At 40.0% G+C, this 23,777-nt stretch overlaps 1 protein-coding gene and 1 long non-coding RNA gene across 2 annotated transcripts in view; both read left to right on the forward strand.

The window, feature by feature from the left end:
* The window catches only part of LOC145461481 (uncharacterized), a 479,224-nt gene that overhangs the window by 442,148 nt on the left and 13,299 nt on the right, over positions 1-23,777 (forward strand).
* Positions 1,526-21,189, forward strand: LOC145461853 (uncharacterized). Its single transcript, XR_014040953.1, has 7 exons — positions 1,526-5,720; positions 7,806-9,177; positions 10,019-10,094; positions 10,347-10,411; positions 11,832-11,938; positions 17,469-17,520; positions 19,396-21,189. It is a non-coding gene; the product is annotated as an uncharacterized LOC145461853 (long non-coding RNA).

Here is a 23,777-nt window from a genome sequence, read left to right on the forward strand (position 1 = left end):
GTATTTCCTGCCGCTTTAGACAAAATCCACTCCTCACAGTTCATTTTAGTAACACCGTGGAATTAAGAAACGATTCGCAATTTGCTGTTTGTCAATGCGTATCCCGCCATTAATTATTAAAGAGTGCATACTATGTTTTTACGAAGAAGTGTCATATTTCGGATCTCGCCTCTTGTTCAAACCCATCGCGCATTCCACCAAACCCCTGCGAAATATATATCATCCTTTTTCCTGAGTGTTTCATAGAATTCACTGTCGACCCTTTCCGATGTGAAATTCCCTGTGGTAGGTAAAAGTTATCCTTTATTTTTTGGTCTTTTCTTAACCAATTATCAATTGAATGTACTCGAGACTAATAGCAAACTCCAAGCTGTTTGGTTCTGTGACTTCAAGGCCTGTTACAACAGGAATGACGACGGATATCATCAACAGACTGACACAAATAGTAAATTTACTGGCGGTGACCCTGTATATGAGATTGTCTTTTAATACTTTGGCATTTAAAAGATTGATTAACTGAAGTATCAAACCATATTGGTCATGACGAAATTATTCCGAGCGGTCTGGTTTTTTATATCGGTAAACATAGAAAAGGTCATAAACGGCCGAAAGCAAAAATCACGTGCAGACAGCAATATCATTTATTTTGTTGTTCCGCTTATGACGTCAGATGCTGGGAAACTGAAATAGTTTTACGGATGAATAATTTGAGTGAGCAACAGAATTATTAACAGCAACACACAAACACGCTTCTGCAGTTTTCTTGAGGAGAACGGACGGCTGTATACAAACCACTGCGCAACGGTAAGTAAGTCATTGTTGTCGGCTTCGGCTAATGACATTTTACCATATCCATCGTGTTTATTCGGGATATCACGAAAACGTCCCAGTTAATTTTATTGCGTCTTGGTTAAAGCAGGAAGGTCTCGAACGAAAACCTTTCCTAGCAGTAATCTGCCAGAAGAGGATATTTGAGCTGCCTTCGCTAGCTTAAGTTATTACTACACATCCTTCCCGACTTCAGGCTTGAGCCAATAGACTGCAATAAATCGATAACACACCTTTTATTATAGTTAGGTAAGGAAGAAATTGTCCATTTCCCGACCCAAGAGGACAATACACTGAGTTCTCCTTCCGATACCTTCCTGGAGGGGGTGGGGGAGGCACTTAGAACTACGAGGAATAAAATCTGACCAGTCAGTTTTATTTTGTTTGGGCTCTTTAGGTGCATTTTGTGTTTCGTGAGCTAATAACGTATTCCCTAAGAGATCAGTTTCGCTCGCACAAAAGTACAAAATACGTTTCTCACGGGAATGCTTCGTAGTTTTCAGTTTTCAAAGGAAGTTCCACTATGGTAAGCAGCTAATCTTGTATTGTTTGTCCTCTCACTTGACAATAATAACTCGTTACCACATTCATAAAAAGAAAACACAGGGAAGGCTGAATTCGAACTTGAAGCTTGTTTGTTCTGTGATTTCCTTAGCAGAGGTCATAAATGGCTTTATCAGTCGAAGTGCACGTGCATACGGCAATGTCTTTTTCGTATTTTGTTTCTCTTTCCTCTTGTGATGTCAGATAATTTGAAACTGAAATATTTTTGTGGAACCATAATTTATGCGAACAGCACGCTATACTGTAACAATGTCACCTAGACGCCCCTCTGCAATTTTTCTTAAGGAGAGCAAACGGCTGTACACAGTCTGCTGCGCAACGGTAAGTTAGTCGTAATTATATTTTGTTTCTAACATTGTATAATTTCGGCTTCCACTGTTAACAGTTACCATATCGATCTCGCTTATTCGGGATATCCCGAAAACCTCCTCATATAATTGTATGGCCTAGTGTTTATGGTCTCGATATCCCGAATCAAATGCTTTTGCCAGCACTGCTAGTGCTCTATTAGTGACCTGCTTTAGCTAATGCCTCATGTCCCTACCAACCTGTTATGGAATACATTTAGGGTTGAGATAAGACTGCAATGGATCAAGAACACACCTCTATGATAGTCACTTTACAAAGACGTTGATCATCTCCACCAGGATTTTTCAAATGGGGGGTGGGGGGAAGTCACACTGTGTCAAAGTGACAGTACTCACCAGATTGTCATGTCGTTTTTGCCACCTGTTGTAGGTTGTTTCCTTAAAAAAGGCTTACAAAAGGGGGAGTCACGGACACCTTAGAACCCCCCTCCCTAAGCTACGCCCTTAAAGTAGAACCTAACTCTGTCACAGAACGGGCTTCTTTCAGTTACGAAATGCTGTACACATACTGGCCTCACTGTAAGGACGATAACTAATACAAATTTGGCATGTTTTGCTCTAGCAACATCACGAACCAATCAGCCTCGAATTAAATCGTTCGCATATATCTTGAATGAGCTCGACAAATATAAGTTGGATTTTCTTCGATTGATAATTTGGGGGTCGCAACAAATCAAACGAGGCAACGTAGGATAACGAATGAACTCTGAACAGTAGTAGTAGTAGTAGTAATATTTTTGTTTTGTTTTGTTTTGTTTGTTTGATTGTTTGTATCTTTGTTTTTTTGTGGCCTCTAGAGGGGTATTTCGTGGTCATTGAGCTAATGCGCGCTCCTTGGAAATCACTTCACTGAAACTTTAGAGTTAACAGAGAAAATGCAATTTTCTGTTTTCTATATTATTCTTCTGTATCTTACCATGAACTCTAAAAGAGTCGCGCCTCCAGCTCGGCGAAAAGAGGATATTATCTTTCCACCAAGGTATTTTTACCCCGTACCCTTTTTTAAACTCACATCCCGGATACCCACAAACGCATGCGTGATACGATCATCTGTTTCCTTGAAATTTGGGCTATCTCGTCTGCATATGAAAACTAAAGAGAGCAAAGAATGTAATACTTATTAGAATTACTCTTTTATTTAGCTGTCTTCCAGCTATTTTATTTGTGTTGGTCATTGTCTGCCTTTATCTTGCAGGGGAATTCCCTCACTCTTATTTCAGTTTCTTAGTGGTGGTTTCCCTTTGATGTCAAGATAGTGTAACTGAAAACCGTAAATTTACATCGTCCTTCAAAACATGAGCTTTAACTCTGCCAGAAAAGTCAATATTAAATACTATTAAATCATTTCCTCTGGAAGAAATCTGCATGTATAGCGTGACAAATGTTATTTGGGTTGCGAGCTCTAACAATGAGTCACGCAAGAAAATATAGTCGCGCGAATGAATGCTCGCTAGAAGTAACGCTTTTCGATATACAATCTGCTTAACTTCTTCTTTTTTATTATTGAAACAGTTACTGTTGTTGACGCGGTTTGATTTTCGATTCATCCTGTTGTTCTGAACAGACTGGTGAGTACAAATTACTTTACAGTAGGAGGATATCATTTAAAAGTTCTTCATAACTTGTGTGCAAGAAGCAAAACTTTGTTTATTGTGGAAGGTGCTGCATTCCCTAACCTGGGCTTAATTAATTTACCGTACTTCTGTACGAATTAAAACGGTTTACGATTTACAATTTTTTTGGAAGTGAAATTAACTGCAGTGAAACCTGTATTTAGTGGACACCGTTAGGACCCTCATTAGTGTCCGCTTAATACAGGGTGTCCGTTCAAAACAGGGTCTAATATGTCGTGCGATAATAGTTAACTAGTAACTCTTTTATAGCACAGTGTACCACAGTGTAAGATCAAACATTGCTCATAGAACAATGTTCAGTCAGTAAATGCATTAATCTGGAATAATCGCTTAGCTTTAAAACGACATCGCTGAACAATGTTAAAGGAGTCTCAGCTAGACCTTTAGAAGTAAATAGCTCTTGAAGTGTCCGCTTATTGCTGGTTTTGTACAACTTGGTGTCCGCGTCCGCTTAACAGAAGTGTCCGCTGAATGCAGGGTTTTTTTGCAGTGAATGTGGGATGAAAATTTTGGGACTTCAGCCGCTGTCGACTTAATAGAGGGTTTCCACTTGATATGGGGTCCGCTTAATACAGGTTTCACTGTAAATGCTGTTTCGTAGAATAAGACAAGCGAACTTTCTACAAAGTCGATTCGACAGCCACTGCACAGATTAGACACAGATTAGGCACAGATTAGCAGTATGGTTCAGGTCTTCCAAAACAACATTGTTAGCCATGAGACTGTCAACATTATTAAATTAAAGCTTTCCACTGTTCCTCTTTTTGTAATGGGTGACACGTTCAGGTGAGCTTAGTTATCGTAATCACGAGAAAGAAAAGAAATTCCGAAGACACTACGGAATTTCTTTTATTTCTTGCTATTTTACAGTGGAACTCTGTTAATACGGTCATCAACGGTCCATGGAAATTTGGCTGTATTAACGGGTAGGGTCAAATTTCATGGCTGGTCTAAATTGAGTGAGGTCTTAACATATGTATCACAATTGCACTTGTAAAAAGAACTGTTCTTTAATCATTACATACCATATTAACAATGGAAAGATGAACATAACTGGTTTGAGTGGCAGTATAAACGGGATAAAATTATCAAGGATTATACCGATTGGAATATCAGAATGTGGTCGTTGGCCGTATTAACGGGGTGGCCGCATTAACGGGGTTTTCTTATAAAGAAAAGTATGGGCGTTTCACCGAGACAAAAAAGGTGGCCGTCATAAAGAGGCGATCGTAATGCGGGGTTCCCATGTACTGGAAACAATTTTGGCAGAAACATTTATCCCTCTGTAAACGAAGTGATGCACGTTCAATTTGCCTTTAAAGCTATTGGACTTTCCCATTAGTATGTTGACAAAAAATGGAGATAGCAAAAAAATTAATAACACACTTTAGAAGAAGTGTTTTAGTTCAACTGGTTTGAGCCGCGTTTGAAAATAATACAAAATTTAATTTGCATTTTTCCTTGACTTCCACTTGCTTTGCAGGGAAACTCTTACAGTGTCTTTTCAGTTTCTTTCACTTTTGCTTTCACTTTCATCACAAGATCGAGAAACTGAATACGGTAAGTTTATAAACAGCAAGCTGTCTGTGACTGATAGAGTTAGATGTACATAGAACAAATTATGAATCACGTGACTGATTTTCTTCATATTGTAAGAAGTATTAGTGAGTCAGCGAATAATTGTTTGCAAGAATCGTCTGCGCAGTGCTAATTGGTTTAACTTTACTTTCTCTTCCAAAGAGCGAACAACAACATACAACAAAGAACTTTGTCTTGCTTAATAACCATTTCCATTTATTATCAATGCTCAGAAACCCAGTACACTTTCAAAGCTATTGGACTTTACTGTCAGTATTTAACAAAGAATGGGAATAGAAACATGCAACTTGTTTTCGAGTGATTTTATTTGATTGTTATGATCAATGTTTGAACTCCTATTGTCTTGCAAGGAAACTCCCTTAGTTTTATTTCAGTTTGTATCACTTTTGGTTTTCTTTTCACCAGAAGATTAAGAAACTGAACACGGTAAGTTTGTAAACTGTAAACTGTCTATGACCGATAGCGTTGTGAGCACATATAATAAGTAGAGCTGATTTTTAATACTTTAAATTTACACTTGGAGAGGTTTGCATGAATCGCGTGGCTGATTTCTTTTTCTTGTAAGAGCAATTACTGAGTCACGCGAATAATTGTTTGTTGTTTGGAAGCATCGTTTGCGCAGTAATAATTCGATTAACTTTTCTCTCTCTTCTACTTTTCAGAGGAAAAGGTCCTGTTATTGACGCATAGTCATTTTGGTTTCATTGTGGTCGACTCACCAAAACTAGTGAGTAGATATCATTATTTTAATAGCTTTGTTATTCATACTAGACTGAAACATTAAGTAAGCTGTTTGCAGTCGATCTAATTTTTGAATGTAAAGAAAGAACCTGAGAGAATTGGTTGCCGTGGCGTCGACCATAATCACTGACTACTCTTAACTCTAACGTCATGTTATTAAAGGCTAATTTGAACCAGCTATAGTTAATGACGCTGGTGTGACTGAAACACGATTGAAAAAATGTTTTAGAAACATTAGTGTTCCAAACACTCCCGAAAGGTAAATTTATTTCTCCAGGCATTGAGTAACTGTGATTTGCCGTTTTTCATCCCGCATCCCGTCCCTCAATATCAAATTTAAACGCACTTCCTAGTTGAAATGGGCACATGCTGCTCAAGCCAAAACTGAATATTTTTGTCCCGAATCCCACATCCCGCCATGATTTTCAGCTTATCTCGCATATTCCGCCAAGTTTATGATTTGACACTCCAGAAACTTCGAAATAGATCTTCCGTGGATGACGTATTATGACAATGAGTGTTTTCTCGAAACATCGAGAACTCTTCAAGTGGTTTTCGGGGTTTCATTTTGCATCGTCTGGTTTCTATCTTAACCAGTTAGAATAATATAGAGCTCGATTATGATATCCACGACCGTCAAACAATCATGCAGTGATAATTAACCCCAAAGTCAATTGTTTGCTGTAAGAAACGGAAAGTTTTTAGTTCTGTGAATTGATATTGTTGCCAGGAGATGGCGGCAGAAGGAAATCAATGAGATTGTGCAAACTAAATTATGAAATGAGTGCTCGCGGATAACAAATATGAGGAATTACAACAGAACGATGGCAAAAGCCATTCGTCTTTAGTTGTCGTATTTGTCTTGTGAGCAAGTCAGTTAGTTTCTATGAAAAGAAGGCGAGGAATGTAAACTTTATTCATTAATCAACTCATAGTTAGAAGAGGAGAAACTTGCCAAACTTCTAAAGAGCAAACAAAGATGCCACGATTTATGTTGGAAGGTCCACAACAGTCTTTCGTTTTGCGATCATATATAATGAGATTTTACTGTCACGCCAGTAAAATATAGTTAATGGATCGTGACGTACGTTCTCAATGAGCCGTTCATGGCGGCATCACTTTCTATAGAGCTATTGAGCAGTTATATTTCAAAGGTCAGCAAACTGTGAGCCTTATTGTAGCTAAACCTAAAACATTGTAGTTTCGTTACCTTCTGAACGTTATAACGTACCATAGCATTGGCACAAAGCATTAAAGCACTATTCATGTTTAAGATGTTACACGTGTTAGGGTAAGCTGTTCGGTAGTACCGCCTTTCCTACTGGCTTACAAGCAGACGAGCGTCTCCATATAAAAGCTCGGAAAATTGTTCAGAGTCCATTCTGAGTTCGTCTAAGCAACGTAGCTATTACTTATTGTAAATCTATCGTTTAATTTTCCCTCCCTCCCTTTGGAGAAGAGGTTGGTCATGTATTCCTGCATAATAAACAAAGGGTCACTCCTGTGTGGTGCGGTTAAGTCTGCGCAGCGACTTCCCCCAAGCTTGTTGTTTTTTTCATCGCCTTTGAACATCGCTTGCTAACCGATACTCTTGTCCGATCCAGTACATGCTGTCTGTCATTCAGCTCGTGGTGCTGGGGAGATAAGTGAGGTTGTTTTGTCACGCTATCGCCGGAAGTCGTATGGGCTAATCAAACACAAGGCAGTGTTCCCCCATTAACGCCATCACAAGTTGTTTGTATTTGAGTAATAGTTCCGGTTCAATTGCAAGTCGCCACGGTTAACTTACTTTCGCTAGGAACAACGACACTAAGTAGGCATAAATCACATAACCGAAACTTTTTACTCGAGTTATATAGTCTGTGAAACAGAAATAATCACTTATTGTGTTTAATGCACGGTCAAGACCGAAATGAAAACAAAAACATACAACAAAGAACTTTGTCGGGCTTAATAATCATTTCAATCTATTAACTATAGTCAACAACGCAATATGTTTTAATAAAAATTGGATTTTGCCGTCAGTAATTAATTCCACTGTTAATAATTTGCATTTGTTTTTGTTCTTCAGTCTCTATCACTTTTCATTTAATTTCGTCCGAGGATCGAGAGACTGAACACGGTATGTTTGTAAACTTTAAGCTGTTCGTGATTGATACCGTTTCATACACATACAACGTGTATTTCAAAGCGATGTTTAATAGTTTCAGTTTACACTGAAAGAGATTTTTCATGAATCGCGCGCGTGACTGAGTTTTTTCAGTTTTTGAGCGCTGTAAGTCACGCGGACAAACAAATCAAACGAATTATTGTTTGGAGGTACCGTTGTGGAGTAAAAATCTGCTTAACTTTTCCTTCTTAACAATTTTTACAGGAAATATTATCGTTGTCGGCGCATATTGGTTGTAGTTTCATTCTAGTGACTCAACAAAAGTGGTGAGTGCAAATCAGATTTAGCTTTGTTATACATATTGGACTGAAATCATCACGTTAACTGTTCACAGTCGCTCCGCTTTTAGGAGAAGACTGACAAACTGAACACAGTAAGTTTATAAACTGTAAGCTATTTGTGACTAGCTGCGTGCACATATACAAGATCTAGAGTTTACACTGGAAGAGACGTCACGAATCGCGTGACTGATTTTCTTCCTGCTGTAAGCGCCAAAAGTGAGTCACGCGAAAAATTTAGTCACAGAAATGATTGTTTGGAATCACCGTTTTTCAGTAGTAACAATTTGCTCAACTTTCCCTCTTTGCTTACTTTTCAGGGGAAAAGGTCCTGTTATTGACGCGTATTGGTTTTGCTTTCACTCTGGTGACTCACCAAAGCTAGTGAGTATAAATGATGATTTTAGCTTAGTTATAACATATTCACAGCAGACTGAAATAGTGATGTAAACTGTTCACAGTCAATTTCATTTTTCAATGCAAAGTCAGAACCTGAGAGAATTAGTGACCGCAACGTCGAAGCTAATCACTAACTACTTTTAACTCTGAGTCATGTATTTAAAGACTAATCGAATCGACTTATAAGTAGCGACGTTCGTGTGACCGAAACACGATTGGCAATCTGTTTAAAAAAAACTCTTCCTTTTCAACTCATTAGTGTTTCGGAGCACTCACAAAAGGTAAATTAATTCCTCCAGTCACTTTGTAACCGTAACTTTTTTTTCATCCCGCATCCCGTCCATCAATTTCAAATTTATCCCGCATTTCCTGGTTGAATTCAACACATGCTGCTCTCATCCCGCATCCCGCTTTCCACATCCCGCTAGGATTTTCAGCTTACCTCGCATCCTGTCAAGCTTACGTTTTGACACTCCAGAAACTTCAAAATACATCTTCCATGCTTGGCGTACTATGATAATCAGTGTTTTCTCGAAATTTCTAGAACGCCTCGAGCGGTTTTCGCAGTTTCACTTTCCAAAGCAAGTTCCGACGTGGTAAGTACAATTCTAGCTAACTTTGCATCATCTAGTTTCTATCTTTACCAGTTGGAATACTATTATAAGCTTTATTATGATAGCCACGAAATTCAAGCAATCATAAAGTGATGATCAATTGCAAACTCCATTGTTTGCTGGTAAACAAAAACGTTTGTGGCTCTGCCAGTTCTGCTGTCTGTTATCACCGAAAAAAGGAGTTGGAAATCAATCAAATCGTACAAAGTACATTATAAAGTAATTACTGACGAAAAGTTTATTCAAGGCCTTCCATATTTTACAACAAAACGATGGCAAAAGTAGCTTTCATTAGTTGTCTTATTTCTCTTCAGAGCAAGTCAGTCTGTCTATGACAGGAACCGGCGTGGAATGTAAATTCTATTAATCAGCCCACACGGAGTTAAATTAATAGTAAACTGGAGTGGTTTCTAAGCCTGAGAAACTTCAAAAGAGCAAACAATGATGCCAAGATTTATGTTGAAAGGTCCAGGACTGTGAACAATCCTTCAATAGTGTATTAATTAGATAACCGAAACGTTTCTGTTGGTTAATCTATAAGACAAAACTGACATAACACCTATTGTGTTTTATCCATGGTTAAGACAAAGAACGAACAACATACGAGAAAGAACTTAGTCTCAGTACCTTGATAAATATTTCACTGATTATTAGTTATGGTCAAAAACCCAATCTGCTTTGAAAGCTATAACGAAAAATGGGGACTAAAAAGATACAGTTTGCTTTCAATTTTTTTTTTATTTGATTATTTTGCAGAACGTTTGAAACATATTTCAATTTCAAATTGTTTTAACTTTCTATTGGACCTCCTATTGTCCTGCAGGGAAAACCCCCAGTGTTGTTTCAGTTTCTATCAATTTTGGTTTCATTTTCGTCAGAAGACTGAGAAACTAGACACGGTAAGTTTATAAACTGTAAACTGTCTGTGCATGACTGAAAGCGTTGTCTGCGCATTTAACAAGCATGGCCGATTTCTTAATACTTTAAATTTACACTGGGAGAGGTTTGCATGAATTGCGTGACTGTTATTCTTCTTGTTGTAAGAGTTGTTATTGAGTCACGCGAAAAATAAAGTCACGTGAATAATTGTTTGGAAGCATCGTTTGCCCAGCAATAATTGGCTTAACTTTTCCTTCTCTTTTACTTTTCAGACGAAAAGGTCCTGTTATTGACGCGTATTCATTTTGGTTTCATTGTGGTCGACCCACCAAAACCAGTGAGTATAAATCAATATTTTTTATAGTTTTGTTATTCATAGTAGACTGAAATCATTAAGTAAACTGTTCACAGTTGATCTACTTTTTGAACAAAAAGAAAAAACTGGCAGATTTTGTAGCCGTAATGTCGACTGTAATCACCAACTACTTTCAACTCTGACGTCATGTAGTTAAAGACTGATTTGAATCGGTGTTAATATATGATGCGATTGGCATGTTTTATAAACCCCTACTCTTTAACTCATTAGTGTTTCCAAACATTCCCGAAAGATAAATTAATTTCCTTAGTCACTGTATAACGTGAATTTCTGTTTTTCATCTCGCATCCCGTCCCCTAATATCAAATTCATCCCGCATTCCCTGGTTGAAATGAACACATGCTGCTCAAGCCAAGATATGTTATCCTGAATGTCGCACCCCGCATTCCGCATTGCACATCCAACCTTGATTTTCAGTTTATCTCGCTTCCCACCAAGCTTATGTTATGATACTCCAAAAACTTCGAAATAAAGCTTCCATGCATGACGTAGTATGATAATAAGTGTTTTCTCGAAATATTTAGAACCCCTCAATCGGTTTTTCGCAGTTTCACTTTCAAAGCAAGTTCTGCCGGCCGTGTTAAGTACAACTCTAATTAACTTTGCATCCTCTGGCTTCCATCGATCAGTTAGAATAATATATAGCTGGATTCTGATAGCCAGTGCATTCGTAAAATCACAAAGTGATGATTAATTACAAGCTCCATCGTTTGCTGTTACATAACAAAGTTTTTGGCTCTGTCATGAGAAAAACGAGAGTTTCAAATCGACCAAATCGCGCAAAGTGCATTATAAAGCGAAAACTGAGGAAAACTTAATTCACGGTCTTCCATATTTTACAACAGAACGATGGCAAAAGTAGCTTTCATTAGTTGCTTTATTTCTCTTTAGAGCAAGTCAGTCTGTCTATGATAGGAAGGCTTGGAATGTAAATTGTATTTATCAGCCAACAAATAATTAAATAGTAGACTGGAGCGGTTCTTTAGCCCGAGAAACTTCAAAATAGCAAACAAAGATGCCAAGATTTTTGTTGAAAGGGCCAAGATCGCTTTGCGATCATGCACTATGCATTAGTTACATAACCGAAACGTTTCTGTTGGTAAATCTATAAATCAGAACTGAGTTAACATGTACTGTGCTTTATGCACGGTTAAGCCAAAGAGCGAACAACAATATGCAACAAAGAACTTTGTCTAGCTTGATAACCATTTCACTGATTATTAGCTATGCTCAAAAACCCAATATATTTTGAAATCTATTGGACTTTACCGTCAGTGTTTAACAAAGAATGGGAATGGAAAAAATGTAACCTACTTTCGAATGATTTTATTTGATTGTTTTGCACAATGTTTGAAACTTGTTTCAATTTTGATTTGTTTAGAATTCCTATTGGACCTCCTATTGTCTTGCAAGGAAACTCCCTAAGAGCTGTTTCAGTTTTTACCACTCTGGGTTCCACTTTATAAGAAGACTGAAAAACTATACACGGTAAGTTTATAAACTGCAAGCTATTTGTGACTAAAAGCATGCTTATACACGAGATCGAGAGTTTACACTAGAAGAGACTTCGTGAATCGCGTGACTGATTTTCTTCCTGCTGTAAGCGCCAATAGTGAGTCACGCGAATTATTATTAAAAGTAACACGAATGATTGCTTCGAAGCACCGTTCTGTGCAGTAATAATTCGCTTAACTTCTTCCCTTTTGCTTATTACCCGGGCTTCCGTAGGAGAGCCCGAGTCTTAAAATGCTAGCGTTTTGGTCGCCAAAAGGGGGGTAATGGTCCCAGGCGTTCCATGCGTAGACCATAAAAACTGGGGACGAGAAACCCGACATTGCTCGCTCTTCGTGACAGAATGCGGTGTTTTGGGAAGAAAGGTTTGGCAAGAATCGCGCCTTATACTTTCATCTCACATACAAAGATGTCGATCGTTTTCAGAAAGGGTCGGTCCACGAATTATATTGCTTGAAAGCCAGCCAGGTAAGCAAAGTTCATGCTCGAAACGTTCTCGTGAGATAACAACTGAGCCGATTGCGGTATGAGTTCAGTCTACGAAAACACTGGCAAAAAACAGGCAGTCAATGATGGTGTGTGGCTACTGCTGTTATTATTTAAAACATTGCAGTAAAACAAATCATATTGCAATAAAACGAGCTAAATACGAAAACGTTTTTGGACTCGTAGCTCATTAAAAACATGCCGACTTGTTTCTTTCACCGCGTAAAATATGTCGATCTCCAAAGTTGTAAAGATGAGACTTTCGGTAACTGAATAAAATATCCTACCTTCAAGTTAGTTGGCTTTCTATTAGGGTGCAGGAAAAAAAAAATAACGTGCGAATTTGGAGGCACACTGTGCGGGAGAATTAAACCTTCGATTGTGCGGGGAATTGTTTGGGATTATTGACGAACCAATGTTCTTGCCAAGTCCTAACGAAAATCTGCATTGAAGATAGTTTAGCCAGTTATTTCACTAGTAGTTCAAATATATTTAGCAGTCTCAGCAATCGCCAATTCTTTTACGATGTTACTAAAACTGGGAACGGGGAACGGGGAACGGGGAACGGGGAACGGGGAACGGGGAACGGGGAACGGGGAACGGGGAACGGGGAACGGGGAACGGGGAACGGGGAACGGGGAACGGGGAACGGGGAATGGGGAACGGGGAACGGGGAACGGGGAACGGGGAACGGAGAACGGGCAACGGGCAACGGAGAACGGGGAACGGGGAACGGGGAACGGAGAACGGGGAACGGGGAACGGGGAACGGGGAACGGAGAACGGAGAACGGGGAACGGGGAACGGGGAACGGGGAACGGGGAACGGAGAACGGAGAACGGAGAACGGGGAACGGGGAACGGGGAACGGGGAACGGGGAACGGGGAACGGAGGACGGAGAACGGGGAACGGGGAACCGGGAACGGGAGTCTAAGAACGAGTGTACAGCGGTAACCCACCTAAGCCCTAAGAATTCAACATGGCGGACAAAGGAAAAGAAAAGGGAACACTTTGGGGAAATGTAAGGAAGTGTTACGGTTGTAAACTTTACTTTCTGCCGGCTGTGCCTCAAAGTCCAAAATGGTACTGAGTAAAACAAAGCATGAAATAGCGCCTGGGGAGAAAATCGTATCGGTATTATCACATGCTACCCCAATCGGTCAGTACAAAATGCAGACTGCAGACCGGGTACAAAATGAAGACTAGGTACAAAATGCAGACTGCAGACTGGGTACAAAACGCAGACAGAGAATAAAGACTGTTTTCCGTCTGATACGTGACAACATGTCATCTAAAAACATACCGAGTGTCACGCAGTCGCTTTTCCGCGGTCATCTGTCACCAACGTTAGCATTATTTTGGAATATTCCTTGCTCATTTCTTCATATATTTTGTCTTTAACAAAGCGGCCAGGCCACAGGTTATTTATCTGCTGCTCATCTGATTTGCCAGCTGACTTGCCGATCTCCGAAAGGCCGCCTTTCTAGCTTCCGAATGCGAAGACAGCGGACGAGCCACAATCAATGATGCTCGTGTGTTATGTCACTTGTCCTCGATATCATATTGCGTGTTGCTATTTTTAAATATTGATATGACAGCTTGCGCACAAAGTGAGAAGATATGAGTAGACTATGAAGGCTTGAAATTCTATGTAAGAAAGACTGTGGCCTGACTGATTGGCGGACGTAGCTTGTGATAATACAGGATAATACCGACTCGATTTTCACCCCAGGCGCCATTTCATGCTTTGTTTATCCCAGTACCAATCGGACTCTGCTCTAGCAAGCATGTACCGGGCCATGATCTGGTGGCACAGCCGGTAGAAACTCACGTTAACAACCGTAACACTCACTCACATTTCCCCAAACTGTTCCCTTTTCTTTTCGTTTGTCCGCCATGTCGAGGTTTCACGCGGGTTACCGCTGTACACTCGTTCCCAGACTCTCGTTTCCCGTTCCCCGTTAGCAGTTTTAGTAACATCCATTCTTTTAGAAAACTGTGTCTGACTGCAAAAGAAAATCATGTTGCGAGAACTAGACGACATGAACTAGACGAGCATGAAACTAAAATAAATAGCAAAGCAAAATGCCGCATCTTCCCTTATAAATGAGAGTCCTTTTTAAAAATACTCCTGCCTTGATTTAAGAAAGATATGTAGCTTGAATATTTCTTCATAAACTGCGTTAAGGGTCGCAAATTCTTGGAAGTTATCCGCAAAATACACAACTTGAAAGTTTATGCAAATTATGTGCAATGCAACTTGAGCTTAGTCACAGGACTGTTGTTTTCGCGAAGGAGCTTGTCATGATTCATTTTGGCTCTCTCGAAAAGATTATTCGCTCTCCAAAGTAGATATGACTCTTGAAAAGGGTTTAAGATCGAAACACGGCAAAGATGTCAGTTCAGCTACACAATTTACACGGATCGCCCCGACCAGCAAACAAACTTCGGACAATTTCTGCCAGCATGTACAAAGTAATAACCATAAGTTGTAAAAAGACCTCGAAAATTCCATGCAAACAACTTCTCCATCAATGCGAAGGCAGTTGTACTTCATTCTTGAACCAAAATGGTTTAAACTCACAACTTGCGATAGGATGAGGAGGATACTCAACGAAGCAACTTGAATAGTAGATATCTAAGCGGAACTCTTGTGCTAAAATATCCTGATTCTTTAATTTGCTTTTATTGTGTCAATTACGCGTTTTCGTAAAGTACAATTTGATACTGTGGTACGAAGCCCGAGTAAACGCTCTTAGAGCCTCTAGTTTTCAGAGGAAAAGGTCCTGTTACTGACGCGTGTTAGTTTTGGTTTCACTCTTTTGACTCACCCAAACTAGTGAGTATAAAACGAGTATAGCTTTGTTATTCATAGTAGGCTTATAATCATCTAGTAAACTGTTTTCATTCGATCTACTTTTTCAACACGAAGAAAGAACTCAGACCAAAATTTTGATCCTGCTTTGGAAACTTTATGTTAACAATCAGACCCAGTTTCTAATCATATTTACTGTATGACGCTGTTGTGACCATAGATAAAGCGCGATTGAGAAGTCGAAAACGCGTCCTTCGTGTCTCATCCGAGATTACAATTAAGGTATATTAATGTGTTCAGTTATATTTATGTGTTCAGAGTGATTTGCTGGTATTTATCATGCATCCCGTCCCTCAATAGGGATCTTACGCAAAACACGACGGCAACGGCAACGAGAACGTCACCAAACAAAAGGTTTAATCAGCAAACCTGGCTGAATGGCTGTGCTCGCGCGTTATAATTCTTGATACATTTCTTTGCCGTCTTCTGCAAGTCAACATCGTGAAATGACCAAATTCTGGGTTGTCTGGAGAACGCGAACCACAACCGCTAATTTTTCGTATTTCTATTTGGAACTGAACACGTTTGTAGCATATTCAGTAGGGGCAAGTTTTAATACCGACAGACACACTGGATAGATAATAATAATTTAATAATAATAATTTATTGATTTATAGTGCGCTTTTTAACATACCAGGTGATCAAAAGCGCATTACAACAATAAATAACCTAAAACTATACAAGTGTTAAAAATCTACAATAAAACTTAAAAATAGTAATAATAAGAAAAAAAAAATCTAATAAATAAACGAGAAAATTAATTCCAAAGTAAAATAGAAACACATTTTTTGTTACCAGGCGTCGTCCTCGCCGTCGCCGTCGTATATGCCTAAGGTGCCTAATATCAAATTTATCCCGCATTTTCTGGTTAAAATGAGCACATCATGTCTTCTCAGGCCACGACAGGATATTTTATCCTGAATCCCGCATTCCGCTTCCCGCCTGACTTATCTCGCCTCCCAACAAACTAATATGTTGACATTCCGCGTTGAAATGAATCTTCCATGCATGACGAGTTATGATAATCAGTGTTTTCTCGAAACTGATCGAGAACCCCTCAAGCGGTTTTCGTAGTTTCACTTTCCAAAGCAAGTTCCGTCGTGGTAAGTACAGCTCAAGCTAACTTTGCATCGTCTGGTTTCTATCTTAACCGGTTAGAATAATATATAGCTCGACTATAATAGCCATGACATTCAGACAATCATAAAATGATGATCAATTCCAAGCTCCGTCGCTTGCTAGTAAACAACAAAGCTTTTGGCTCTGTTATTTCTAATGTCTGTTACCATGGGAAAACGAGAGTTTGAAATTGATCAAATCGTACAAAGTGCTTTAGTACTTTATAGAGTGAAAACTGACGAAAAGTTAATTCACGATCTTCCATATTTTGCGACAGAATGATGTCAAAAGTAGCTTTTTTCAGTTTTCTTATCTCTCTTCAGAGCAAGTCATTCTGTCTGTGACAGGAACCAGCGTGGAATGTAAATTTTATAAATCAGCCAACACAGAGTTTAATATTAAACTGGAGTGGTTTTTAAGACCGAGAAGCTTCAAAAGAGCAAACAAAGATGCCAAGATTTATACTGAAAGGTCCAGGACTGTGAACAATCTTTCGTTTTTCGATCATACACAGTGCGTTAATTACATGAGCATAACATTTCTGTTGGTTAATCAATAAGACAGAACGGAGTTAACATTGGCTTATTGTGTTTTATGCATGGTTAAGCCGAAGAGCGAGCAACATACAACAAAAAACTTTGTTTAGCTTGATAATCAGGTCACTGATTATTAAAAACCCAGTATACTTTGAAAGCTATTAGACTTTACTGTCTCTATTTAACAAAGAATGCAGATAGGACAAAAATTTAAATGTATTTCTTCAGTCACTAAGTAACCGTGAATTGCTGTTTTTCACCCCACATCCCGTCCCTCAATATCAAATTTATCCCGCATTTCCCGGTTGAAATGAGAACATGCTTCTCAGGCCGAGATATTTTCATCCCGAATCCCACATCCCGCATCCTGCCTGGATTTTCAGCTTTTCCCGCATCCCGCCAAGGTTATGTTTTCAGACTCCAGAAACTTTAAAAATACATCCTCCATGCATGACGTATTATGATGATCCGTGTTTCCTTCAAATATCTAGAACCCCTCAAGCGATTTTCGTAGTGTCACTTTCCAAAGCGAGTTCCGCCTTGGTAAGTACAGCTCTAGTTAAGGTTACAGTATACCTTCAAGTCGGCAATTTTCTTCAAATTTGGATTTTTGGGTCAAAGTAGTGGTCGAAGAATAATCTCTAATTTCTGAAAAAAAAAATTGAAAAAGACTAAATACTGGCAGAGAAATGGCGGTTTTACGTTTTCACCGGAAGTGATAGTTACCTCTTGATTGACAGCCCTATGGCACGTATGCAATCAACCGAGACGATTTTCGCGGGAATTACCTGTACGGGTGTCACAAATTGACTACTCGGTTGATCAGCATTGTTGCTCTGACTACCAAGCATTTTTAGTATTTGGTGTAATTCTATTAAGTTATAAGTAAACGTAGACCACGTTAAAAACATGGACCAGTTCGTAAAAGCGAAAACAGCGAAGAACGAATGAGAATACATCAATGAGTGAAAAACCAAAAGATTGCCACGCAAATGAAGCTATAGCTATCGTATAAGGTGGGCAAAAAATTCGAGGTAAGAGAAAAGAAAGGTTCTGTAAAAATTTGGGAACTTGACAGAGACTCTTCTGATGAGTCAGATATCGATGAATCGTTGGACTCGTTGAAATCAATTAAAATATTATCCATACACAGCTGCTCCGCCGCACATTCTCTTATTTGTTTTCTTCGCTCAGCCACTCTAGCGTTCGTCTCCTTTTTCGTCTTCCCCATTTTGCCAGAGTGACCAGCTTGGAGAAAAACCGAGCTACAGAGAAATGATCTCTCCGTCTTCGGCGCCTTGAGCGCATTGCAAAACACACGGGTTTTTGGAGCTTCACCCGTAAATTTCACCAGGAGGTTAATGGTAGTAAACTTTCCCTGCCCTGATTGGCTCAGTTATCTGAGAACCCAGTTGAAGGCGTTTGTGGGCGGAGTTTGTTTGCGAAGTGGAAGATTTTTTTTACGCTGTTTTCTCGAATAAATTTTTTCGCTTGAAGCAGACACTTTAAAGAGTTCTAACTCAAAGGGAATTTGTTCAGTTGCCCTCAAATTTGGACAGTAGCTAGTTTAACATATAAACTACCAAAACGTGTCTGCGAATTTTTAATTTCGAAATATTTTTTCTTCAAGAGCGATTTTTGTACGATCACTCCACATTTTTTTAATCCTATTTCGAAAATGTTCTGTAACTTTTTACTGCGATTGAATATGGCAAAAGTCAGACACGGTTTTTTAGCGCATTGGGCCCTAAAACCGAGGAAAAAATAAAATTGGCGAAAAACAAAATTCGCTTTGACTTGTAGCTTTCGAAAGGTGAGTCGGGCGCTCGCATTTAGTGGTCGTGAAAAATTCGACAATTCATTTTATTTCAAAATTCTTGGTATAGTTTGATAGCCAGCTCTATGAGCTTTAATTTGACATAGAGGTTTCGGTATCTACTGCTTAAACTGCACTCGCTACATCGCTTACACGCGAGACACCCCTGAAGGTATATTGTAACCTTAACTTTGTATCGTCTGGTTTTTATCTTAACCAGTTAGATTAATGTATAGCTCGATTATGATGGCCACGACATTCAGACAGTCATAAAGTGATGATTAATTGCAAGCTGCATCGTTTGCCTGCATCGTTAATCTATAAGACAGAACTGAGTTAAAACCTATTGTGTTTTATGCACAGTTGAGCCAAAGAGCGAACAACAAAGAACTTTGTCTAGCTTGATAACCATTTCGCTGATTATTAGCCATGGTCAAAGACCCAATATGCTCTAAAAGCTATTAGACTTTACCGTCAGTGTTTAGCAAGGAATGGGAATAGAAAAAAGGCAACTTGCTTTCGAATATTTCATTTGATTGTTTTGCCGAACGTTTGAAACTTATTTCAATTTTAATTTGTTTTGGCCTCCTGTTGTCTTGCAGGGAAACTCCCTCAGTTCTGTTTCAGTTTCTATTACTTTAGGTTCCACTTTTATCAGAAGACTGACAAACTGAACACGGTAAGTTTATAAACTGTAAGCTATTTGTGACTAGTAGCGTGCACATACCCAAGATCTAGAGTTTACACTGGAAGAGACTAATAGTGAATAGCCAATAGTGAGTCACGCGAATTATTAAGTAGCACGAATGACTGCGTGGGAGCACGTTTTGTGTAGTAATAATTCGCTAAAATATCTCCCTTTTGCTTATTTTCAGAGGAGCAGGTCCTGTTACTGACGTGTTAGTTTTGGTTTCACTCTGTTGACTCACGGAAACTAGTGAGTAAGGTAGTAGTAATCAGAGATTATAAATGCGTTCGACGCCGTCACTAATATATATACCTTAAATGATTTCACTTGCTGACTTTCAACCTCTGGCTATTACTAAAATCAACATTTGTCATCAGCAATCGAGGTTTTACAGACAGATATATTTTTATTTTGAGGTCCGCCGTATAAAATACGATTTGTTGATACGTTACGTTACGGCGCCTGTTTCCGTAGACTCACAAAAATATTTACATAAGCCTTCTAATTTCGCGCTAAAGATTTTCACATTAACTGGTAATCGGTTTCAGCGTCAAAGCTAATTTGTAAAAGTGTTTTTTTATCGTACTTTATTTTAAGCTTGAAGCACAAATGTAAGCAAACATTTGCAATCGCGAACTGGTTTATCGTAAACATTCGAAGGAGCGATTATCGCGTCTAAGAAAAAAATAGGTCCGCACTGCGTACTTGTGTGTGTGTAACGTCCTTTTTTCTTTTTTTTGAATTTTACGGGTTGAGGAAATTAAACTGGGATGCTTATTGGAAACGAGCGTCTTCATCGGGATAGGGTGCTGTTCCCTTTCTTTAACGGGTTTTTTTTTTTTTTTTTTGCCTCCCGATCCCTACCACGTCTCCGTTTGCGCCCGCAACATGGGGTATATTTGTTGGTATGTTTAGATAATAGCTAGTCTACTTACGTTAGACCGTTAGCGCCACTGTTACGTCACGTTGTATCGTTTCGTGCATGTTCTAATTCCCATAAAATGACGATCGAATCAATGACATCAAAAATTGTAGGGTCTAGATTTTCCTCCACATCAGTCGTTTGCCCTATATACACTTTGCAGCACATCATTTGTGTCAACCAAAGCATCACCTCATAATTCCACATTTTTTATTGGGTAACATGTTTCAATTTTGGCATGAGAATTAACGTCTTGGCTCAGAGAATTGTCGCAAATTCTCCACAATACGACATCGTTGTCCGTAATTGAGGCCACGCACATCATATTTCATAACTGATCCTTAAAATGTGATAAGACCTCGTGTGCATTCACGAAATGGTTATGAAAGCCGATTCTTGACCGGTATTGTTCGCATACTAACTTTTGGTCTTGAAAAAGCAACAACAGGGTGTCTGTTAACCCTATTCAAGTGTATTTCTAACAATTCAAGTACAATGCAAGTGCAATACAGTCGTTTTTAGTTTCTGACAATCCCTGACAATATGCTTAACTTTGAGATGCTTCCTACATCAATCAGTTCAAGCCCATATAAATGTTGGCTAGCGAAATTACAATGACTCCCTTCGCTCTATTGGGCAACCCGCGCCGAACATTCAGGCCGATAAATTTTAGCTCGCGAAAGGGTACCAGCCCCTGTGCAACCTGCACTTGTTACAAGTAGAACGTGAGGGACTGGGCCCAGCCCCAGATTACTTGTTATTATGGGATCGAAAATCCCACGCGTTGGCGAGAAAAAAAACCAAACGAGGATCGATGAGAAAACGTGTTGTCATTGTAGTTTTGTAGTAGTTCCTGTGCGAGATTGAGTAGAGTGTAACATTTGGTGACCCCGACGTGACAAAGAAACCATCGAAATGTGTATAGAAGTCGTCGAAGAGATTCAGATAGAGGTGAGAACAGCAATTTGTCAGCTTAGCGAAGCGAGTCTTCGAGAAATCTGTGCGGGCTACATATCGAAGTTAAAGAGACGGATACGGGACGTCTGGCGTTAATACAAATCCTAACGAAATATTTAGACGCCGAAGAACTCGGAACTGAAGCACTAACGAATCTCAGAGAAACAATTAAAGAAAAGAAACCGGCAACGAAGGACGCGAAGAGTGAACAAGAGGGTGGTGTGAAAACCGAACATGTGGATCAGAAGTCTGCTGTCAAGTCAAGCACTAATGCAGTTACGCCTAAAGAAACCACAGCGATTCCACCGTTCAGGAAGGAATTTAAAATATCGGGACAGATTGGAGATTCACGTCAGAAAGATCGCTTGAGCTTTACCAGTCTTTCTCACCAAATTAACGCTGGATTGAAACGGGGCTATAAAGAAGAAGAAATTGTCGAGGCCGTTATTCGAGCCATCAATCCAGGCCTTAGATTGAGGAGCTACTTGGAAGGTAAGCCCGATCTAGATCTTGCCAGATTACGTAAAATACTCCGGTCACATTACCAAGAAAGGGGGGCTACGGAAATGTATCAGCTGCTCAGTTCGGCAGTACAGGAAGCTGGGGAGACCCCTCAGGACTTTCTTGTTCGCCTCCTTGATCTAAAGCAGAAAGTACTGTTTGCATCTCAAGAAGCAGGATCTGATTTGAAGTATGACCCAAAGCTGGTACAGTGCATGTTTCTGCATTCATTATTAACTGGGTTACGGAATGATAACATTAAAATGGAGATAAAACCATGCCTGCAAAACACCCAAGTGGAAGATGAAGAACTTTTTGAGAAATTGAATGCAGCAGTTAGTAATGAAACAGAAAGAATGCAGAAGCTTGGTTCCCGTCATGACCAGCTCACAAACCGAACCCCCACACAGCTTGTAGCTCAATTGGCCACCCATGACGACAGCCATGCCTCAGTTGAAGGTAAAACCCCAGAAAAGCCACCAAAAGGTAACCTTCTTACTGAAGTTAGAGAATTGAAATCGGAATTGGCTGCTATCCGGGAGGGCATGGAACAACAAAGCCGCGCTAGCCCTCACCCACAGTACAACCCTGTAGAGCAAGGGAGGGTTCGCCCTAGAGGGTGCTGGAATTGTGAAAGACAAGGAAGGGGTTTCCGTTGCAACCATTGTTTCAACTGTGGTGATGTCGGCCACTTCAGTTACCAATGCCTAAGGTCAAGCCGAAGGGGCTATAACTCAGCAAGCCCCCAGGGAAACAGACAAGGGTTGCCCCCACGGGACAAGGAACAGCCCCCCCCCCCCCGATTCATGAGCAGTCCCAACAATGCATGAACTGTGGAAAGAGGGAGGATTGGGCACATCAATACTTGCGGTGTTCACAGTGCCATACTAGCCACTATTGTTCAAAAGTTTGTCAAAGGGAACATTGGGAGAAGCATAAGAAACTATGTCAAGCCATTAGCGAAGTTGAACTGAGGGAAAGGGCAAGTGTTAAAACATTGAAAACGTCGTTCAGTTCCCACCTAACCCCGAGACAACGCTCTAAACTCACCAAATTAGTGGGAAGAAAATGTGTGGTTTCCTGCTTGATTCAAGGGGAAAAGGTGGATGCCCTGTGGGATACCGGAGCTCAAGTTTGTGTTGTGTCCAAACATTGGAAAGAAATTAACCTACCAAACGAGCCAGTAAGAGACATAAGCGAGTTAGTGGGGGAAGATGGATTAAATCTCCAGGCCGTGAACGGTACAAAAATCGCATATGATGGCTGGATTGAGGTAGAGTTCCAGTTGGTTGGGGAGGACGGGTACTCGGAGCCATTGACAGTACCCATACTAATAGGAAGTGAAGATAATCAGGAGTATCCCATCATCGGCTTTAATGTCATTGAAGAGGTCATTAAGAGGAGTAGTAGCCTCAACACAACCAGCCTATTGCCCCGAATAGTGAATGACTCGTTCCCATCTGTGAAAGAGGGCGAAGCAAGAGCGCTGGTTAATTTCATCCAAAGTATGGATGATGAAGCTGACACCGGTATGCTCAGAGTCGGCAGACAAGACATACGTGTCCCACCAGGAGAGACTGTGAAAGTCAAATGTCAGGTACACTTTGGACTATTAGAAGAAGATTTTCCTGTTGTGTTTGAGCCCAAAGAGGAAGGGGCGTGGCCTGAGGCGCTAGAAGTTCAGGGCTGTCTCCACCGAATCTCCCCGAGGTCTTCGAGCCGAATGTATGTTCCAGTATGCAACAACACCGAACGAGAGATGACCTTACGTAGGCGGACAGAACTAGGCACTATACAGTTAGTGCAGTCCGTCACGCCACTGCCAGTCGAAGCTGAACAGAAACAAGAGAAAGAGGAAGGTGAAACTTGGAGTGAGGCAACCAGTTATGAGTGGGAGCCAAGTCAGCCCGAACAAA

The sequence above is a fragment of the Orbicella franksi genome, chromosome 1, assembly GCF_964199315.1.
Source record: "Orbicella franksi chromosome 1, jaOrbFran1.1, whole genome shotgun sequence".
In the NCBI taxonomy this organism is placed as follows: Eukaryota; Metazoa; Cnidaria; class Anthozoa; order Scleractinia; family Merulinidae; genus Orbicella; species Orbicella franksi.